This window comes from Artibeus jamaicensis, unplaced genomic scaffold, assembly GCF_021234435.1.
Source record: "Artibeus jamaicensis isolate MK-2021 breed Jamaican fruit bat unplaced genomic scaffold, CSHL_Jam_final scaffold_833, whole genome shotgun sequence".
In the NCBI taxonomy this organism is placed as follows: Eukaryota; Metazoa; Chordata; class Mammalia; order Chiroptera; family Phyllostomidae; genus Artibeus; species Artibeus jamaicensis.
In genome coordinates this window covers 22,345,357-22,366,976 of record NW_026522056.1, presented here as the reverse complement: position 1 = coordinate 22,366,976, position 21,620 = coordinate 22,345,357, and the positions used below count along the sequence as shown (strand labels likewise).

The window sequence follows — 21,620 nt, the reverse complement described above, 5'->3', positions numbered from 1 at the left end:
ACCGAGCCGAAGTCACGAAGTCAGGGAGACATCGAACCTTTCAAGGGCACGCCGGACATGGAGGAAGGCCCACCTCTCAGTGTGCACACTGTCCACACTGATGCAGAAGCAGGTTTAAAAGCTTTACTGCGCCTCAGGAGAGTTAGTGAACGATGGGAACCACTTGTATGATATCCGTTCCCTCCCTGATGTGATGCTTATTTCACACATGTATTGTTTTCTTTCACTGGACCTTTAAAAAGATGCATGTCAGTCTCTAACCCAATTTTGCTCAAGGTTCTAAGCACCTTGGGCATGAATTCTCCTACTATGTGGATCTTTTAGAAACCCAACTTTGAATGATGTGGCAGGATTGCCGGAAATGGTTACCCTAAATATATCGTAATCCAGTTATTACACTCCTCTGTTCACCTAAACTAGCATCCCGAAACTGCACGTGCAATGTTATTACCTGGGGAATCACAAAAACACTCCATGGCCCTCTCCTAGACGAACGGAATAAGCACCTCCCGGGCTTAGAAACCAGGAATGACTCACTGTCCCAGGGAAAGTCTGGTTGCTGCTGGGGCAGTGCTACCATTCAGTGCCCACTTGCCTGGTGGTCTTCCGAATTTGACGGCTAACAAATGCCTCCTGTTGGGTCACGACAAACAGGGAGAGCAATGGCAAATAGATTTCGTTATGAATGGATATAAGTGTGTATGAAATTAAAATTCTAAAATGCCTTTAGCCCTGGCTGCTGTGGCTCGGTGGATTGAGCGCCGGCCTGCAAACAGAAAGGTCCCTGGTTTGATTCCCATTCGGGGCACATGCCTGGGTTGTGGGCCAGGTCCCCAGATGGGGGCATGTGAGAGCCAATGGACTGATGTTTCTCTCCCTCTTTTTCCCCCTCCCTTCCCCTCTCTCTAAAAGTAAATAAATAAAATCTTTAAAAAGTTAAAAAATTAAATTAAATTAAATTCTAAAATGCCTTTAAAAACCGCAGACCAAGTTTCTCAAATTGAGAATCACCCAAATGAGAGTTTTGCATATTTGCCATTCTACCCCCTGTGCTCTCATTAGGCATGTTTTCTATACTCGTTTAGAAGACACTACCCCGCAGCTACTTTACCAAAATGACCCTGGCTCTGACCACAAACTACTCTGGTACCCGAAACCGTGCAATTCAGCCTCTGGTAGCAACTGCACGGCCCCACACCCTGAAACTGACATCTGGCCTCCACATGTATGCTCCAAAGACACCAAAATATCACGGGAGCTCAGCCGTGGTGACCCAATGGGCTCTCCAGGAAACGGTGCTCCCTCCAGGGAGTGCGTGCCATCTGGGGGGCCGTGCCCTTTCCCCAGAGGCCCCAACCCTACCGGCCACCCTGCCCCGCTCCCTGGAAGGCCCACTCTCTGCCCCGTTCTCACAGCTCATGTGCAGCAATTCAAGGCAAGACCCAGTCATAACACCAAGACCACGGGCTCTTCGGGGAGCGTCTCCTCTCCTGCGCTTTCAGGTCCCGCAGCCCTTCCCTGCTTCTCCCTCACCAGCTCCTGCCCTCAGTCCCCACGGGAGCCGTCTCCGATCTCCCCACCCTCACCCTCCCTCCCTCACTCCCACAGTCATCAGCCCCTGCGGATGGTCTTGCCTCCAACTTCAGAGAGCAAACTAGAGGCCACAGGCCCTTCTTCCCGACCCTCTCACGCCCTTCCCTCTTCACACCCACGAGGACTCTTGTGCCCTCCTTTGCCCTTCTCCCCACCAGGTGGGCAGTGACAGCTCTCGGCAACAGGGCGTGGGGCAGGATGAAGAGGAGGAATGCTTGGATTCCTTTCAGATCTGCTGAGTTTGAAATGTGTTTGTAGTGTCCAAAGAGAGGGGTTGGGTGGGCAATGAGGTATGTGAGGCTCAGGAAAATGGCCAAGCGCCCCTTCACATGTTGTTCAAATGCCATCTTTCCCCCTGCCTGTCATGGCCAGCACAAAGCTTCCTTGAATTCAAAACACACACTGCCTCTAACACGTATCTTACGCTGTCTCCCTGTCATTTCCCCTGCCTTAATCCACGGGGACAAACACTCTCATCCAGCTGCAAACCTACTGGAAACCCAATAATGCCACATACATTGACTACATTGTACTTTGCACCCAGCAGGCACCCAGTAAACACAGACCAGCCCTGTCCAGCTGTACTGGACATGTTCTCCATCTCCGCAGCCCTACGAGGTAGCCACTAGCCACGTGTGGCTCCTGAGCACCTGAAATGTGGCCAGTGTGAATGAGGAACCGTCTGTCCCAGTTTCAAGGCTGGTTCTCGTCCTTGCAAATCACAGCGAGTGGTCGGGTTTCTGTGAAAACAAAGTATCTGCACTGAACACCCTGCAGGGTCCCTGCAGAGGCCAGTTCCCCACCCAACACTGAAACTGTTCTATTTCGAGAATAGCCTGGTTTCTAAAAGCCTGGCTCACACTCCTCCAGCGATTTTAATCCCCTTTTGGAAGGTGTCCCATTGGTGAGCTTCTGCGAGAGTAATTCCCACCCTGGTCCAGACCCACACACAACGGCAGCTGGCAAGCACAGGGCACACGTCCCATAACGACAGGAACAGTAGCAACAAGTGTTAAGTGCGTACAGGCATTGGGCAAGTTCTAAGCTCATTATGACCGTTAGTTCATTTGATTCACAGCAGCCCCACAAGTTAGGGGCTACTGAGATAAATCCCCATGTTACAGGTGAGGAAACTGAGGCACATAAGTGAAGTAACTTCCCCGAGGCCACAGAGGTACTGGGTGGCAGAGCTCAGATTTAAACGGGAGTCTTAGCCTGTGGCCTTTGAGGCCAAAGTGATGTCTCCTTAATGAGGTATGGAGGCCCCAGGCCTCCCAGTCTGACCCAGAGTCCTCCCTGAAGGGGCCCCAGCCAAGGCCAGGGCTTCCCACAGACACAAAGTCATGGGCATGGATGTTCAACGGAGCATGACTTATAACAGCCAAACATTTCAATCAATCCAACTACCAGACAGTAGGAAGATGACTAATACAATGTGGTACATTCAAATAATGGAATATTGAGACTATAAAAGACGATTTCAACTGTGAGGGGAAATGCTCAGAATAGATAAGCTAATACAGAACGAATATATATAATTATATACTCTATGTATACATTTTTTGTATTCCGTATTAGTACTATGTAAGTTAGCATAGTCCAGATTATAATACAAGTTAATACATAGAGAAAAAGCAGGGAGTAGGGGTCAATGTCAATCATCAGGGCAACACCTTTGGAGGACCTGCTGGGCCAGGGGTGGCCGCCCCACGGCCGCTGAGTCCGGGCGCTGACACAGTCCGCGCTCCTTGGACAATGCAGATGACAGAGAGCTGCAGCCACTGCAGCCAGCTCGCAGAGGCGGCCAGTACCACCTAGAACGAGACTGATGATGGGCAGCTGGGGGGGGATGGGCACCCTGACCCCAGGGAGCAGGAACCGGTGAGTGCCATCCTGAGTTCACTCCAAGCCCTGAGATTTCCGAGAGTGCTGATGTCAGCCGAGGACTCTCATTTCAGGTTAGAAAATAAGAACAACACGGCAGTAGGGAGTGTTCTTCTCCACACAACTGAGAAGGCTTCCTTTTACCCTTCATCCCTCTGTCCTTCCCTCCCTTTATGAATAATTTAGTCCAAAAGCCCAGTAAGTGAAATGGAGCAAAGGAGACATACTAGATTGAGTAATCTTCCCCCAAGTCCATGTCCACCTGGAGCCTGTGAATGTGACCTCATTTGGAAACAGGTCAGACGTACCTGTGTGTAAATGACGCCACGCTGGATTAGAATGGGCCCTCACTCCAGCATGACCAGTGTCCTGACACCAAGAGGGACAGCTGGACAGGGACACACACAGAGAGGAGAAGCCACCTGGGGACAGAGGCGCAGACTGAAGTGACGTATTTACAAGGCACGGAGGCCAAGGATCACCAGCTGCCCCGGATGCCAGGGCAGAGGCATGGAGCGGACCCCCCCTCAGTCACCTGAGGGAACCAACCCTGCCCGCACGGTGATTTCTGACTTTGGGCACTGTTACGGCAGCCACGACAGACATAACATCATGGGCATTAGGGGAGGGGGACAGTGACATCTCCTATGGGGGACTGGCATAAAGAGGGTGTCCACTTTGTGGGTCGGAGGTAGAAGCATCTGTCGTGCGGAGTATTCGGGCCCGTGCGGGGCAGCAAGGACAGATGCAGGAGGGAGACCAGACTGAAGTGGGGTGTCAGGGCCCCAGCTGAGTGAACAGTGCAGGGGCACACAGCCCCACCTGGGGGTAGGAGCCCAAGCAGTGGGGGGAGAAGGCATCCTCATTCAGGTGGGGCAGCCGTGGGGACCTGAGATTGGGCACATGCAGGCAGCTGAGTTAATAATACACTGAGGATAATGAGAGCCGTGGATGGAGAAGGGAGCTCAAATACAGAAAAAAAAACAAACAAAACAAAACTAGATTAACCCCGGTGTTGGATTAGAATAGAACTGAACTCATGGTTTTTCATACATCTCAGTAAATACAGGAAAAAACCCAGATACGACAAAGCATGTGTCTGTGTAAGCCTATGCGTGTAAGTCGGTACACACAGTCCCTAACCCGGCCCACTCAGAGGGGCGGGGGCAGCAATACTCCAAGGGTGATGAGCATGTGGAGTGCCCAAATCTTAGCTTTGAAGTCACGTTCCCCACTGAGAGGAACCAGGGCTCCTTGGGAAATGGCTGATTCCAGGGCTGGGGCCAGGAGAGCAAAAGATGAGCCCAAGCCACTGGGGGGGGGGGGGGTGCTCGGCCAGAAATCAAGGAAGTGCCCAAAGAACTTGGGGGCACAGCAAGAAGACACAGCAGCCAAGGTAAAGGGCCTGCCCCTTGGCCAGCTCTGAGTTAATCTGCACATCCAAATAATGATAAAAATGTGTCACAGCCCATTGAGTAAAGCAGGGGCTACGGAAAAGGAAAACAGGGAGAGGAGAAAGCTTTTCTGTGAAGTCGATGCCAGTTAATGAACGTGGGAAGGCGCCTGAACCGGGAGATCGCCGTCTGGCAGCTATTAGAGTTGTCACGATTCAGCCAGGAACCTCCACAGACGCGAAAACCAGCGGGCGAAAGGCCGACGAGAAATGGGGCACTCACGTCGTCGCAACCTACCCCCCACAGATCATTTTTTATTGCAAAGGGGAAAAGTGTGACTTGACAATGGAGAAGCCCGCCCGACAGCTCCTTAAGGAAATGGTCTTGAGGAACAAGTCAGTCACACACCGGCCGAAAGGACGCAGGAAGAACCTCAAGGCACATCTGGGATATTCTCAGAACCTGAACCTAATCATGAGAAAGCCACCAACAAACCCGAACTGATGGGCCCTCTAGAAGACAAGTGGCTTGTCACTGTCAAAAACGTCAAAGCCATGGGCGTTAAGCAGCGATTACAGAGGCATGACCCCCTGAGCCTGCACTGATTTCTTTTGCTACGAGGGACATGGGAGGGACAACAGGCCAACCTGATGGGGCCCGGGGATGAGACGGCACCCGTGTTAATGACCTGACTGTGACAGTCACATTGTGGCCACACTGGAGTGTGTCCTTGTTTGCAGGTAGGGCACACTCACGTATTCAAGGGTGATGGGACCTCCTATTGGCAAGTTACTCTCCGAAGGTTCAGAAAAATGATTACCTGTACTATTTTTGCAACTTTAGTGTAAGACTGAAATTAGTTGCAAAGAAAGAGCCCTGGAGAGGAAGATGTTAGCAAAGTACATGAACGCTACACCTACAGTTCTGAGGGGGAAACTGCTCCATATCGGTAAACACAACAACCTCCAGAAGATCCCTTCTCGTGGTACTCAAATGCCGTTGCTGGCAGTTTCTTCTGAAGCGAGGCTCCAGGACGGTACTAAGTGCATCCATCGCCTTAGCCCTCCGCATAGTCGAGCTGCAACTACCTGAACCAGGAGCCGCAAAGCCTCGCTTCCCAGGGAGGATGAGGAGCGACGGCCCCTGATTCGTTTCCATTGTAGGTCAGGTGGGAAACTGGAAATGAGACGACCAGAAAGCTCCCCTGCATGTTTGGAGCAAGGCTCTCAGAGGCAGGCATCAGAGATTATCCCCTCCCGTCCGACTTCTGCACTAATCACAGTCAAAGTTTAAAACACAAGGTTGGTGACCAAGAGAAGTGGGCTCCCCTCACAGGCTCAGTTCGAGCAAAGGAAAGGAGTTAGCATGATATTCTCAAGACACATCCATGTTGTCACGAACAAGACAGACACACAAACACTCAAAGACACAGACAACAGTGTGGTGGTCATCAGAGGGAGGGGCGGGGGCTGCTGGAGGGCAGAGGGGGTCAAAGATACGATGAGGGAAGAAGACTTGATCTTGGGGTGGCAGACATACAACGCAACACACAGACGATGTATCAATAGAATTGCTCCCTTGGAACCTCCGTAATTTTATTGACCAATGTCACCCCAATAAGTTTAATTTTTAAAAAGTACAAAAAATGATTAGGATGGCAAATTTTATGTTATGTGCACTTTACTAGAATAAAAAAAAAATGTGGGGGGGGGGAGAACCATCCCTGGGCCGCCACTGACCGCGTTCATTAGACACTCTGCCTTCCGAGGCCCGAGTCACCCCACCGGGCTGCTCTCTGTGGGGCATTTCAGGCCAGCTCCGAGCCGTCACCAGAGCTCCCAAAGCTGGCATTCCCAGCACAGTTTCATTTCCCTTCATGACAATATTCCCACTGCCACAGCCTTTCAAGAGCTGGGCTGAGAAAAGGCCCACCGTGAGCAAGGGTTTCTGCTTTTTGTTTCTCGCTGACAACTTTCCCTCCACTGGTGGAGTCCAGGGCCTGAATAACCTTCAGTTCTATTTTCTCTAACTTGGCTGAAGATTTTAGTAGTGACGCTGGCCTGGGAGAACATACAGAGCACATGCTTACTGCTCTCCAGAGAGTCACCAGCACACTGTAAGAACAGAAAGTGAAACCAGCGGGTCAAAAACAATTCCTTCCTTCAACACAGCCACCCCCAACAGCTGTGTCACCTGCCCTGAAGCCAGAGTGCCCGTGTAAACAGTACACGCGTGATCCGCTCAAAGCCCACGGGTGGCACATGCCAGCTACACCTCCCTCCCTGTCCTCACTCCCCAAGCCTCCAACCAGTTAGCTGTCTGTACTGGGCCTCTGCTTCCATTGTCCCTTAGCCTCAAGAATGTCCCCTTTCACTGGTTAGCTCTGACATTCTTCAGTCTTAGCTTCAAAATCACTCCCTCAGCAAGCCTCCTCAGTCCCCGCAGCCCGCCCAGCGCCAACTAGACGCTAATGCTGATCCGTGAGGCCCAAGGCCAGTTCTGTCTGTTCACCCCTCTGCTCTCAGGGCCTAGCGTGGTGAAGGCCGGTGCTTCATTAACAAAGCACGCATTTCTGTGTGTGCTGGCATCGTGACCGTCCACGGGGAGCACAGCCCGGTAAGGCAGTTACCGTGGGGAGAATGAAGACATAGCATGAGAAAGAACAGGTGTATATAAACACCAAGGAAATTCCGTCTAAGAAAGCAGTGAGTGGGGTGTACGTTTAAAAAATTACTTCCCATGAACAACACAGTCTACTATTTTAGGATTTCAAGACATCGTCTGGATCTTGCTTATTTCAAAGGCTTATCTATGAGAACTCATCAGTTCAAAGTACTGATGCTGACCAACATGGTGCTGCCCTTTACCCAGAATTCAGTGAATGCCCACCATGGCGACCATATCCAAATGGCCCTCCTTCGCATGTGAATGGGGCCTTATCTGTAATTATTTATACCTTGCCTGTAAGTCAGTGTAAAGAGGGGCTGTCCCTGGAAAACCCAGAATGGGACAGTCCTCTGGTTACAGGAAACAGTTGCTCTGAGTACAGGCTCAATACCGTTTACCGAAAATGCTTGGACCGTATATGTTTTGGAATTCAGAAATGTTTGGATTTTAGAGAGATAATGTGGTGCATGTATCACATAGAACATACCACCCCCAGCAACACCTAGAGCAGAACCTTTCAATCCAGTCCAGCAACATTTCTGCCCTAAAACATGAACACTCCCACTGACTGGAATTAAGAAAATCAGCGAGCAGCTCTGTGCCGATACAAGGCAGGCAACACTGCTCACCCCGCCACCACAAGAACTTCCAGTTTTCAGAGCTGTTTGGATGGCACATGAGACATGTGGGATCTGTCATTGATTTCAAGTTATTTCTATCCTTGGCAACTATTATCGTTCCCATGTTATACAAGAAAATCAGCGTCTTCTTCCTTAAATTGTACTTCCATTATAAGTCAATCTGGCACACACTACGCTTAAATTAGTGAATTAACAGCGCATTTTTAGTCCTGTAATGGAAAGGTTGAATGCGAATATGCATTTTCATATTGGGAAGTGGGGAAGTGCTTTCGCTGAATATTTTTATAAAACTCGAAATCATAAATTGCTGTTTAAAAATTAGTCTTGACTTTAAATTAGGTCTGCCTAGCAATACGTATGTTTTACTCAAAACAGTTTTGAACAAAAGGGCCCCTGCGCTCCCGCCACTGCCGTGTGGGAAGAAGGACACACACTGAACTGCTTAGGGGACTTGGGTAGAAATTCAGTTCAGAGATCCTTGGTCACGTGCCTGCGGGTGTGAAGAAAGGAAGTGTGCCGAGGCCAGTGATGGTCCAGGGGAAGGAGCCCGCAGACCCTACCTTCCTGTCTACGGGCCAAGACCCGTAAACCAGCGCTTACATCACACGCATTGAACTGTTCATAAACAGATGCATAAAAAAGGCAAAACTTGCTCCCCAAAGAGCAGTCTCCTGCTTGCTCAGGAGCTACGGGTAGCAGTGGGGATAAGGATGGCGGTAATGGTTTGCAGAACGTCAAGAGGCGCCTAGTACTGAGCTCTGTGCTTCCTATACATCAGCTCATTTAACTTTCACAGTAACCCCCAGATAAATACTATTTGCGGAGTCTGAAGAGCAGGAAGCTGTGGCTCAGTCTGTCCCCAGGCTGATTCCCCTTCACGTAGCAGCTCCATTATCATGAAAACAAGCGTCTAAAAATGGGCTTTCACCTCCAGCGGACAGTACTCACCGCCATGTGCCCTTTGGGTCCGCAAATGTGAATGTTAGAAAACTGGTGGATTTCCCAACCTGCACTTGGACAGCAAGCTAGCTCTGACGTTTGCTTCCTCGTGTTTGGAACATTTCGGGAACAGGAGTGTCAAAGTCCCCCAGGCCTACGGGTCAGAGATGTGGCATTTCCCGACACTTTCTGTTCGGTCCGATCTTTGTGCAGGGAGAGGCAGCTATTAAGAATACAAATCCCCCACAAACAAGAATGGAACTGGGACACAAGTGGCCCTCGGGGCTTTTCCTAAAAGAGGAAGTCTTTTGACACTGTATGACCCCGGGGCTGCACTAAAGAAAACACTTTTATTTTTTAAGTGATTGATCTCACCCAATCCAGCAGCAAAGATAAGCATGAGTTGAAAACTCGAAGTTCCTAAGCAAAACTTTGTAAAAACCTTCCCATCTCTACTTGACCTCCGCCCACCCCCAACAGGGATGCTGGTGACCACCTGAGATTCCCAGCAGGCACGAGTTCCCACAACACCCCAGTGAATTAGGTAGGGAGAACATCACAAAGGTACAAGGTTCAACCCTGACTCCGAGTCCTCAGCCTGCAGGCAGCAGAATGGGGTGCGGAAGACTGGAGGAAAGCGGCCGCTCTCTGAAAGGACTGCTGCTGCCTCTCTCTTAAAGGCAGCGGCCAAGTTTTCATAAAGAATGAAGAGGCCACAGGTTTTGCCCCAAGAAACCCTTCTGCCCCTATTTGATGAATCAAGAACGAGTTAAAAAGCGACCAAATCCACAACCAGGAACCCAAAGTAGAAAGAGGGTCTCATCAAGGCAGACCTGTTTTAGTTCCTCAGACCCTGCTGGCAGGAAGCAAGGGGCAGGAAAGGCAGCAGCGGGGGCCCTGGCGCACTGAGGGTCCCAAGCCCGGCCTATCACCTACCAGCAGGGAGGCTTCAAGCGGGCTACTGACCTATCTGTCCCCAGGGGCTGCACCGGGACCAGATGAAGACACAGGCCAGACATCTACAACAGGACTTCCTCTCTCCCCGGTTCTGTGGGTTGGAATATAAGCAGGTACACAATTTCCAGACGGCAGCTTGGCGATGGGTATCAAAGATTTTAAATGACCTCCTTTGACCCAGCCATAGCACTTCCCAGACTGTTTCCCAAGGAATTTAATCATGTGGGATGCATGTTTTCTTTTTTTCTTTAAGATTTTATTTATTTTAGAGAGATGGGGAAGGGAAGGAGAAAGAGGAAGTGAAACATCAGTGTATGGTTGCCTCTAGCACACCCCATACTGGAGATATGGCCTGCAACCCAGGCATGTGCCCTGACTGGGAATCAAACTGGCAATGCTTTGGTTTGCAGACCTGCGCTCAATCCACTGAGCTACACCAGCCAGGGAGGGATGCATGTTTTCTTTAAAAAACAACAACAAAAAAATCTTTGCCTTGGCTGGTGTGGCTCAGTGGATTGAGCACTGGCCTGGGAATCAAAAGGTCACTGGTTTGATTCCCAGTCAGGGCACACGCCTGGGTTGCGGACCAGGTCCCCAACTGGGGGCAGACAAGAGGCAACCAATTGATGTTTCTCTCCCTCTCTTTCTCCCTCCTTTCCCCTATTTATTTGCAAATAAATAAACAAAAAAACAAACTTCAAAGGTCATTAAATCTGATGCAGATACAAATATAATATCCTGTCTTATAAAAAAGAAGAGAAAGACTTACGAGGTTGTCCAGATATACCTCGGTTATGAAAATGTAACAACATGTTTAAATCACCACCTTCTTAAGAGCATTTTCTAGAATTCATCAAAGGTAGTAAGGACCTAAAAGGGCAGACTGACTTTTAAGAACATTCCATAAATCTGAAATCACGCTGGGGCCTCAGTCCCTAGACGACACCAGATTCTGCAACTCAGCAGAGCAAGAATCATGCACAGATTTCAAAGCATATGGACCCACACTCATACCTCATGTTCAGACCTTCTTCCCACGTGGACAATGGGAAAGGAAGGGGCCCTGTTTGTCCTTGAATCAGCATGTCCTAGGAGACTCCCTTTGCAGTTCAAGGGTAAAGCAAACTCTGAAAGACGAAGCTTCTCCTTTTGGGAGTTAAGCGGAGGGTCCATTTAAGACGGCCCCTCTTGCCCTGACCAGTGTGGCTCAGCTGGTTGGGTGCTGTCCCTCAAAGTGAAGGGTCGTTGGATGGATTCCCGGTCAGGGCACATGCCTGGGTTGTGCGTTTGGTGCCCCGCAGGGGGTGCATATGATAGGCAACCGATTGATTTCTCTCTCCCACATGGATGCCTCTCTCCCTCTCCCTCCCTTCACCCCTCTCTAAAAATAAATAAATAAAATCTTTTAAAAAAACAAAACGAAACCAAGACTGTCCCTCTTTCCACAAATAGGTCGGCATCCCTGGGGCCATCCATCAAAGTCAGCAGTTTGAAAGCCCAGAAAAAAACATCTTAGTCCTCATGGACCCTGGGGAAGGGTGGGGAAATTGAGAGGAGTCGGCATGTGTGAGCAAAGTGTGGACAATCACTCGGACAGACGACACACGCACAGTGGCCTGGGGCGGAGGGGCGTGGCGGGCAACCGGCAGGACCTGAGCTGTTCCAGTCACCCAAGTCGTCCCTTCCGCTCCCTCTCCACGCCCAGCCCCACAGGGGGTGTGTCTGGTCCCACCAGGAACACAGAAAAGATGAGAGGACAAGGAAAGAGGAAATGGCGACGCTTTTAGGTACTTAAGCTTGAAAAGTCAAGTGACAGGGGTTCTTAGAAGGGACAGCATACTGGAACCTTCCAAGAAAACCTATTTGCATAAAATGGCAAAACTCTTCGCTGCCACCCGTTTTCAAGTCCATTACGGGCGCAGCACTGTGCCTTCTCAGAAGACAGCCGCCCAAAGAAGCTGCTCTGGAGAGGCTGACCTGGAAGGGCAGGGCCGCCCTCTTCCCCTGGGTGAGAACAATCGGTTGCCCCGCACATTGCCACAGCCCCAGGCTGGGCCTGAAGCCTCCTTCTTCCCATTGCCCCTCACCCTCGCGGGATTTCCTCCAAGTGGTCCCCTCTGGCAGTAACCTCTCCAAAAAAAAGTTACCTAATATTACTATTACTACTCCATCCAATTCAACTTTTTATATGCAGATCAGACACACAAACTGTAAACTACAGCGCTCATGAATTTGGTTCTATCCCTGGATGACCCGTCCTGATTACCAAGGATCTCCAACTAGAAAAGATGGTAAAATTGCTAACACATTCTCCGTCCAGGAACACCTGTGAAGCAAAAGCCCATCTCTCCTCGGCCCAATGCAGAACCGCCTTCGAACATGTTTAAATGCTACTTACCGCTGCTAAGCAAGTCCCCAACAGTACCCAGAAATTGGACTTGGCGTTCGCCGTATCATCACTATTTCCATCCCCTCTGCCTGCCCTTCCCAGGACCACGCCGGGTCCTTCCCTGTCCTCGTGGGAGCAAAGGGTGCTGCAGAGAGCTCAGGTCTGGTGTCAAGCACACCCCGATTGGAACCTCCCCACTCACAACCTACATCTTCTCCAAATCTTAGTTTCCTCATCTGTAAAGACACCCTCACAGCAACCCGGCAGAACTACTGCGAGAAAGACGTAAAGGAGGGTCCCTGCGAGGGGCAGAGGGACGGGGCGACGGCTGTGGTCTCCCCTAAGACTCCACCCAGAAATCTCGCACAGCAGAGCGGACTGCGCAGACCCCCTGCTCAGGGGGAGCAGGGTGCCCAGGTCCACGTCCTGGACTGTGAGCTTCGTCTCCACTCTGCACGGTGCTGCCAGGTGGATCCTCCCGACACACTGCGTCGGAACCGTTCAGTGGCTCCACAACACCCGCCGAACAAAACCTGGGCTCGCGGCCACCGTCACTCAGCCCCAGGCCACCTGTCTCACTTCGTCCCCCCAGAGTCCCCTCACCTTCCAAACAGCCTGGCTCACCGCTTCCTGTCCTGGAACACAGACGTGCCCCGCCTCCTTCACCTTTCAACTCCCGAAACATCAGGCCCAGTACCTTGCCCACAGTATGTGGTAATTACTACGAAGGTGGATGAAGGTCTCCTACCGAACCCACTGGGGCCAGGAGTGGGGGACAAAAGGCGGATTATATGAATCGTATGTTGTGACGGATAAAACTGATTATAAACAAGTGATGAACAAGTAGCAGGAAATGACTGCAAAACACACAACCTGAAAAAGAATAACTTTTTACCACAGTCAAGACATTTTCCAGGTGAATCAAGCTCAGTATGATAACAAACTTTTTAATTATACTCATTCACTATTTTATTTTAAAGAAATCTTACTGAGCCAAGTCCTTACTGTGCCAAGCACTAGGCAAAAGCACTCTGCAGGGTGGGGGGCGGAGGGGATACAAAGGCAAGGACTCGATCTCTGTCCTTGAGGGTCTGCACGGTGACAAATGGCCCCTGTAACACAGGGTGCCGGTCCTGAAGCGGACAGGGGAGACACAAGCTGAGGATGCCGGAACTTCAGACAACGCTCTTGATGGTGGTATATGTACCCTGTGCAAATGAAACATGGTTTGGGGGTCTGGGTTCATTCTCTGCATCAGACTCACCCCCCATTTCACTAGCCTCACAGCTGATGGGGCCGTGCATTTCATACAGGTCAAGTTTTTGGAAGGCATTTTGGGAGAGTTTCACCGTATTACACAAAAACCCAGAACAGAGAGAGAGAGAGGACTCTGGAAGACTTCAAAGAGGGGGCAGCTGAACTGGGCCCAGAAAGGTAAGACAGTCTCAGGTGGTTGAGAAGGAAAGACATTCCACGCAAAGGAGCCACAGCTGGCCGGCGGGCCGGACGGGCGTGTGCCTGGTGTGTGTGAACCAGCAGGAACACTGGACACTGTGCCCTGGGCACACGGGGGCGTGTGGCAGAGAAACAGCTGCACCTTGACAGGGCCCTGCTGTCTGACAACACCCAGGGCGTCGCAATAGAGGTCGCTGAGCTTCACGCCTGCTCTCTGGTCCTGTCCCTTAGGACAGGGAGGGGTCCATGTCTGGACAGGACATAACAAATGGACAACTGGGTCAATCATTATGATTTAACTCAACCAACATTTATCAAGTCCTGGGCATTGCTGAACCCTCACAGAGCAGGCCCTCCAAAATAGTGTGAGTCAAAAAGGCAGTCACTGATAACAGATGTAAAACATGGTATACTGAAATATGGCCACGAACTATCCAGAGCCTTTGATAAGACCTTAAAACCTTATCCCGAGGACAAACTGAAGAGCCCAGCAAACTATCCAACCAATGCTACCTGCACAGCCAGCCGGCTGAGCCGTTCCAGGCTCCGCACACCTGGTGGTGACACCATTCCCACCCCAGTTGTGCTGCACAGATGCCACCTAATCCCTCTGGGCTTTCAGAGTCCCTGTAGTTTAGGCCTGACCCCACAGCTCCAGGGACCGGCCCTCCCAGGGTGTCACTCAGACAGCCTCGCCAAGCCTGCCTCCTGCCCAGGGAAAGGAGCCTCCCCGCCCAGCAGGCCAGGCCCGCTGCTCAGCCGCCAGCAAGACCCAAGCCCTCTCTGAGCCACTGGGACCCCGCATCCTGAAAGTGCCTGCCATGCCTAGGTGTGGCTCCAGAGTGCCCTGCCCTGCTCTCGGCTCCGACTTGGGTTTCTCCTCTGAATTCAAGAGAGCGGTCGCTACCTCCCCTCACCCAAGTACTGCAAACCTATTCACAACCACGTCACTCTAGAAACCAAATCTAAACACACCAAAGAGAGCACTAAAATATTTTTGTGCCTGTGCATCACTTCCTCCTAGAGACGTGTGTAAGCACTTCAAGGATGGGCCTCGTTCTTGGGGAAGGCACAGCCCCTTGCATCAGGGAGGACGAAGGCAGCCCCCTCGGAGCTCCTCTTTAAGGGGCAGGCACCCCACTCTGCCGCCCGCACCCACCTGCTGACACCTGCAGCGTCATCCGCCACCCTTTTCTCAAATATAAGGGGGCGAAGGCTCCGAACCCTCAATAACCACCTCCCTGGAGAGCTTGTTCTACCCTCAGAGCCAAGCCCTGCCTGACTGGTAAATGCAGGGATGAGGACTCTGAAGGCAGTATCTGGGCCACCAGGGTCTGTCTGGACACCGCGTCCGCTCCCAGCACACGGAAGAGCTCCCCTGCACTGAGAGAGGAACGAATTTCAACCCTTCGTGCCTTCGCTCTCGCTGTTCTTTCAAAGGAAGAGGCCTGCTCACCAACGGGCCACCGCGGGACACTCCCTCCTCCTTGGGCCGGTGGCAGCCGCGGCCTTTCCCGGCAGGCCGCGCTTCCCTTATGCACACACTTCGTTCCTTCTCTTCCTACGGATGGCTGTCGCCCTGCCTGGAAACAAAACGAGACGTTCCCTGAGGACATGAAGTCGTCATCTCTGTGTCCCCACCGCACGGGGCACGCCACAGCGGTTCAGAACTGTCTGTCGAAGGAACTGACCCTCCTGAGAGTTTAACACACCTGCTTGCAGAAAGAAGTCTTCCACTTAATTTCATCACTATCTCATTTGTTTTCACAGTACTTGAGGCCAACTTTCAGGACATTTTTAAAAAGCCTTGGCCCCAAGTTTGAGGGGAATAAAATTTTTGCAATTCCTCCTTCCCTTCTGCCTTATGTCAAACACAGACATTATGTATCTTCTTCCCAATTATTTATAACTCTCAGTTGTGATCCGTATATTATTTTGCCAGGCGGTATTATTCAATAAAGACCAACTTTTCAAAAGGACTGTGAAATGGAAAAGTTGGGCAGACTATGGAGGTAAACCAAGAATGTTTCACTGAACTTCTTCACCTACCACACAGCTCTTATCAGAATGAATAAGCAGTTTCTCGTTCTATCAATAATTCACAATAAATACACAAATGCTTTCATTCACTTGACTTAACAGCTCTTATTACAGCAATAAGTGTTTTCCATCCACTCTAGCATTGAACTGTCATTGAATGTATCGAGTGTGAACTCTCCTGACGCAACTGTGGCTCTGAGACCATTTCTACTTCCTTTTATCCTGACACCACGACCCTGATGAACCCTGGGATCTTTTCCACGAGCCCAAGAATTGAAGGCACCGTGTCGGCAGCCACTAGGATCAATTCACTACTGTGCTCGAGCGCTGCCAGAAATTTTAGGAGTCAAAATACAACAGATAAAAATCCCCTCTCTACTACAGAGTCCAACACCACATACTGAGTACTTACTCTGGACACAAGACCCTGGCCAGGTCCCTTGACTTCTCCTGCCGAAGAAGTGAAGGAGCCGACTGTAATCTCCCAGGAAACCTCCGATCATATCCTCCGTGAAAGGGCCAAGCCTGCTGATCTGATTCCCCGTTTACTAACCCACAGTGACGCACTTCATTCAGAATAAGTTACTTCCTCTACAGGTGCATAACAGCTTTACAACATCTTAAAGTTTTAAAAATGCTTTTGTGCCTCATGCTACGTATACTGTGATGAGGGAGAATTTTCATTCCTTTTTCAGACCATACCCATATGTCATTTTGGAAACCCACAAAAAGAATGACTCAGGCCTACAACTCAACAACGACAACAAAAACAAATAACTCAAACATGGGCGAAGAACTGGAATAAACATTTCTCCAAAGAAGACATACACATTGCCAAGAAGCACATGAAAAGATGTCCAATGTTGCCAGCTATTGGGTAAATGCAACTCAAAACCACAATGAGATCCTAACTTAAATGAATGAAGATGCCTATCAAAAAAAACCCCAGAAAATAACACATTTTGGCGAGGATATGGAGAAACTGGAACTCTCGTGCATTACTGATGGGAATGTAAACGGTACAGCCGCTGTGGAAACCAGTTTGGCAGTTCCTAAAAATGTTAAACTTACAATACGATCCAATGAATTAGAAGACTCACAAGCAAGAACTCAGACACTTTCACACGAATGATCGTTACAGCATGATTCACAAACGGTAACGACGAACTGAGCACCCATCAACAGACCCATGGATAAAAAAAGCGGTGGGTTGTTATTCGGCCTTACAAAGGAGTGAGGTTCTGACTCATGCTGCTACGTGGATTAACCTGGGAAACATTCTGGTAAGTGAAATGAGCCAGTGACAAAAGGACAAACACTGTGTGACTGCACTTCTCACAGAGACAGAGCGCAGGAAGGTGGTCGTGGGGAGGGAAGTGGGCTACTGTTCCACGCACCCCGAGTTTCCGTCTGAGGTGGTGACAAAGCCCGGGAGGTGGGTGGCGACGACGGGCGCACGATGCTGCAGGTGCACTGCCCGCCACGGGATGGACCGTGCAAAGCTGATCACAATGAACCGTGTGTGCTGTGACTTCACCACAACAAGAGACAAGGCACTCGGCACACCTGTGTGTATTCTCCACTTGCCACCACTGTCTCCTCCAGTCCTGTGATGGGTCATAATCACTATTTAATTCTAGGCAACTCGAAGCATTCACTGGCCACACACACACACACACACACACACACACACAGAGTCTGTGAATGATTGACGGGTTTTCAAAGTTAAATAAGGGCCAGTTTCCCCTTCATGGTGAGCTCATCTCAAAGTGCAGGAAGAGAAAGCCTCCCAGCGCCAACCTCCGACCTCCGACCTCCGGGGAGGGATCTGGATCCGGGGAGGGATCTGGAGCGGCAGTACCGGGTTCAGGACTCACCCCCGTGGTTCCCCTGTATGTCGAAGGGCACCAGGCTGCAGCTGACCTCTACCTGCCCAGCCACAGGCAGAGGAATTGTAGGAAAACGGCAACAGCAACACCACCACAATATGCTGTTTTATGCCTGTGATGTGATGTATTAAGAATCTGACTTTTAGAAAATGAAACGTATGCAGTTGGCCAAAACTTGGTCATATTAGCACTGTTGTTTCCCCTACAACCTGAGACACCCCACGTGGCCTGCGGAAGGACCTAGAAGAACCCCAGAACACAGGTACCTAAAATCACCCTGGTAACTGAACCACGGCCAGTTAACAACTACTTGGTCCTGTTTCACCTTGCTTCTCAGTCAGGCCCCCACCTAACTATAAGCGATGCAGAGAGACCACTCGGATCCAAGCTGGGTGCCTTTTTACCTTTTAATGTCTCCCTCTACACACAGTTAGCCCTGAGTAAATACCTGTTAAATAATTGACTGAATGAATGATCCAAAGTCCAGTTGAGGGACCGCCTCTACCCCATGTGCCAAATTGCAACCAGCCTTTGAAGAAAAAAAGAAAGAAAGAAGCCTAATGCATTAAAAGCACCTGTAAGAGATGCAAATCCTCTCCTATAATATTTTAACTTCATCCTGACTTCTCGAATCACCAGGATGATGGCCCCCAAAAGTGGAAATAGCAGTTCATCTACATTCCCAATGGGGGCCTCCCTTCCAGGTTCCCCAAGCTCCCACCGTGCTTCTAGTGACGGAGAGAAGAGAGGGGAGCTGGCCCATGAGTGTGGGTCCTTCGGAGGACCCGGAACACCCCGCGTGCCCAGGCGTCCTGGCGGAACAACAGCCTCGGGTCTAGTTCTCTGACCCTGCTGCCTGAGGACATCGACCTTAAAGGTCAGGAAAACAGTGCGCATGAGCCAGGTTCTTCCACACAAACAGAATCTCCGAAAACGGTCCATAGGATTCACCTCCCAGATTGTTACTTCAAAGTGAGATTATCCTCGCCTGCTATTCTGTCAGTTTCAAATCCCCAAACCTACCAGAATTCACTTAAAACCAAACTCGAGTGTTTTCACTGGAAGAAAGCAATCAGGCGAGCCCCGAGCCACTGAGCAGCTGGGAACTTTTTTTTTTTTTTTGCTGAAGGTTCGGTTTAGTCTTTATTTTTCTAGCTGCTGGCCTTGCTACCACGACCCAGTGAAGGTCGTATTTAATCTTGCAGAGAAATGCTACCTAAGCATTCTTAGGTAGACTTCAGTAAAAATAAACTGCCTGGGTGCGGTGGATAAGTTTGTTGCTTCAACCCAACAATTACAGCCAAAGAGAACGAATGAAGGCAACTGTAAAACACCACATCTGATTTCGAAAGAATTTTACTGAACATAGGCTATGGGCTGAGAGTTTAATAGCAGTTATTGTTAATAACTAACTAACCCAGCAAGAAAGCAGCGGCTCCCAAATGTTTATCTCCAGTTTATCAATAAACACAGCTTATTTATATGCCCAAGAAGGTCATTAGTATCACTGAAACATAAATGTCAAAGGAATGGACTGATAAAAGATTTTTTTAAAGGCCTAGGTGCAAAAGAGAAAAACCAAACAATTTTTCATCCCGTGCATGTTGAACCCTAATGCAAAGTGACAAATTCCAGTATTTATGTGCTCAATCAACACATGTCCTATTTGGTTTCTACCCTGAAGTAGATCTGTGTCATCGTTCCGAGCTGGAATTCAGCCTCCCTACCTAACTTTGCTTTACAGCAAAAAATCACATCAACAAATATTTGTCTAGGGCTCACTGCGTATCAAGCACTGGTGGGAATGCAAAGAAATCCGACGCGATCCTAGCTCTCAAATCACTTGCTACGTAGGTGTTCTAAAGAGAAAAATCCGAGGGATGGACAATTTCCCCAACAGCTCAAGACGCCAGGAAAGAGTCGAGATGCTCGTGGCAAACTGCCCTAGTGACACATGCAGTGTGTTGCTTCGAAGGCCATTCGAAGCGTTTTGTCACTGTCGGCTGAAGCGGCCGGTGAGGTTCATCAGGGGAGGCACAGGGACACCGGGCAGTTGTAACCAAACCGACCGCCCGGACTCCGCTTCCCTACAGGGCTTCCAGGGTTCAGTCCCCGCAGGACAGCTGCTCCCCACGGAGCTCTTCACCACACCTTGCTCGGCCTCCCCGTCCCCCACCCCGCCTCCCACAGCAGCCACGAGGCCACTGTGCCCTTGGAATGTGAGCAGGCGGAACTCGGGGATGTGCGGTGGGCGGAAAACACATTTGATTTTGAAGACTCAGAATGAAAAAACAACATGTTTTTACATTAATTACATGTTGAAATGATATTTTGGACATACCAGGTAGCATAAAATATTATTAAATGAATGTCACCCACTTTCCTTTTCTAGCATTGCTACTAGAAGATTTAAAAACACACATGAAGCTCACATTTATTTGCGTTGGACGGCACTGGGCCAGTCGACACTTTTTGTTTCTTTTCAGCTGCACTTTTTGTTTCTTTTTGGCTGCGCTTTGGCATCCCGCCTCTGCACTCCCAACAGCTCCACCCAACCCCAATCTCAAAACAACCCCAAAATGGCTCCGGTATCTATAAAAGGATCAGAACTATTCTAAAAACTTCTTCGGACACACATTATGAATGGAGAGGCTTCTTCAGTTATGAAAAGTCCGAAGTCGTACACGGAGTCAGGTAATTCAGTCTCCAGCAGGGCCCTGGTAAAGGTTGGGAGGAGCGGGGCCCCGACTCCAGGGTCCTCTCGGCTCCTCTGACCCCGAGATGCCTTCGCTGCCTTTGGAAACAGTTATTCTTTCCTCCCACGCCCCAGCAATCGGATCTGTACCCATTTGCCTAACCTTTTTGCCCTCGTCCAAACATACCCTTGAAGGTCTCTACCTTCTCAGGAGGGCTGCACAGTTACAGATAGGTCCCTCAGCTCCATTCCCAAGGTGCCAGGAAGCCCCGTGTCTCTTAACGCGTCTATTTGAAAAGAGATGAAGCCCAGACCTCAGGGACACCCCTGGTTGTAAAAAGCTTGCATTGTGAAGAGTCAGGATGAGAACCTATGGTGTGCGGCCCACACGCATGTCCATCAGTTTTCACAGCGTCCCCTGGGTCTGGGGACCACCAGCGCGGCTGCACCGCTCTGGCTGCCGACCTGGTTTTGCAGGCTGGGGGAGAGCTCTCTTCTCCTACCCCCGGGTCCTGGGTGTCGGCAGCCTTCACGCACATAAAGGACACACGTGAAGTGGGCTAACGACGCCTAGGCCTCTCCCAGGCCTTGAGAAAACAGTGGGTCCCAACCGCATCAAGGATCCATCCAAGGATATGGAACTAGCAACAGTTGGGGTGGGGCCTTCTCTTGTCATGGGCTGGGGAAGCCCGGACCCTCCAGCCTGGCCTCACGCATCAAAGAAGAGAGAGCACCGGAGGGGCCTGGTCCACGCAGAACGTCCTCGTGGGCCACAACCAGGGCGCTCGGCCTGGTCTTGCACTTGCCGGAGGTGAGGTCGTGCGGGACGCAGTACAGTCCACTCCAGAATATCCTCCTGCTTATAAAAGTAACTACGCTGCTGTATTAAATGTGGAAAATGCAAGTGTTTCAAGAAGGTTTTGAAAAACCCACAATCCCACCATCCAAATGTTTTCTTCCAGGCTTTTTTTTTTAATGGTGTATACACACACACACACACACACACACTTTAAAAATAAAATTCAGGTCACAACTCACTAGCCTCTTTTTCCTCCCCTCAACACATGACACAGGCCT

At 50.2% G+C, this 21,620-nt stretch overlaps 1 protein-coding gene across 4 annotated transcripts in view; it reads right to left on the bottom strand.

The window, feature by feature from the left end:
• The window catches only part of IRF2 (interferon regulatory factor 2), a 72,152-nt gene that overhangs the window by 43,078 nt on the left and 7,454 nt on the right, over nucleotides 1-21,620 (bottom strand). Inside the window, exon 2 of one of the 4 annotated variants that reach the window (XM_037128792.2) lies at nucleotides 2,244-2,333. The exons of the other annotated variants lie outside the window; for them this stretch is intronic. The gene's annotated coding sequence lies outside the window, so the exon portion shown is untranslated. The remainder of the gene's footprint in view (nucleotides 1-2,243; nucleotides 2,334-21,620) is intronic. 4 annotated transcript variants of the gene reach the window in all.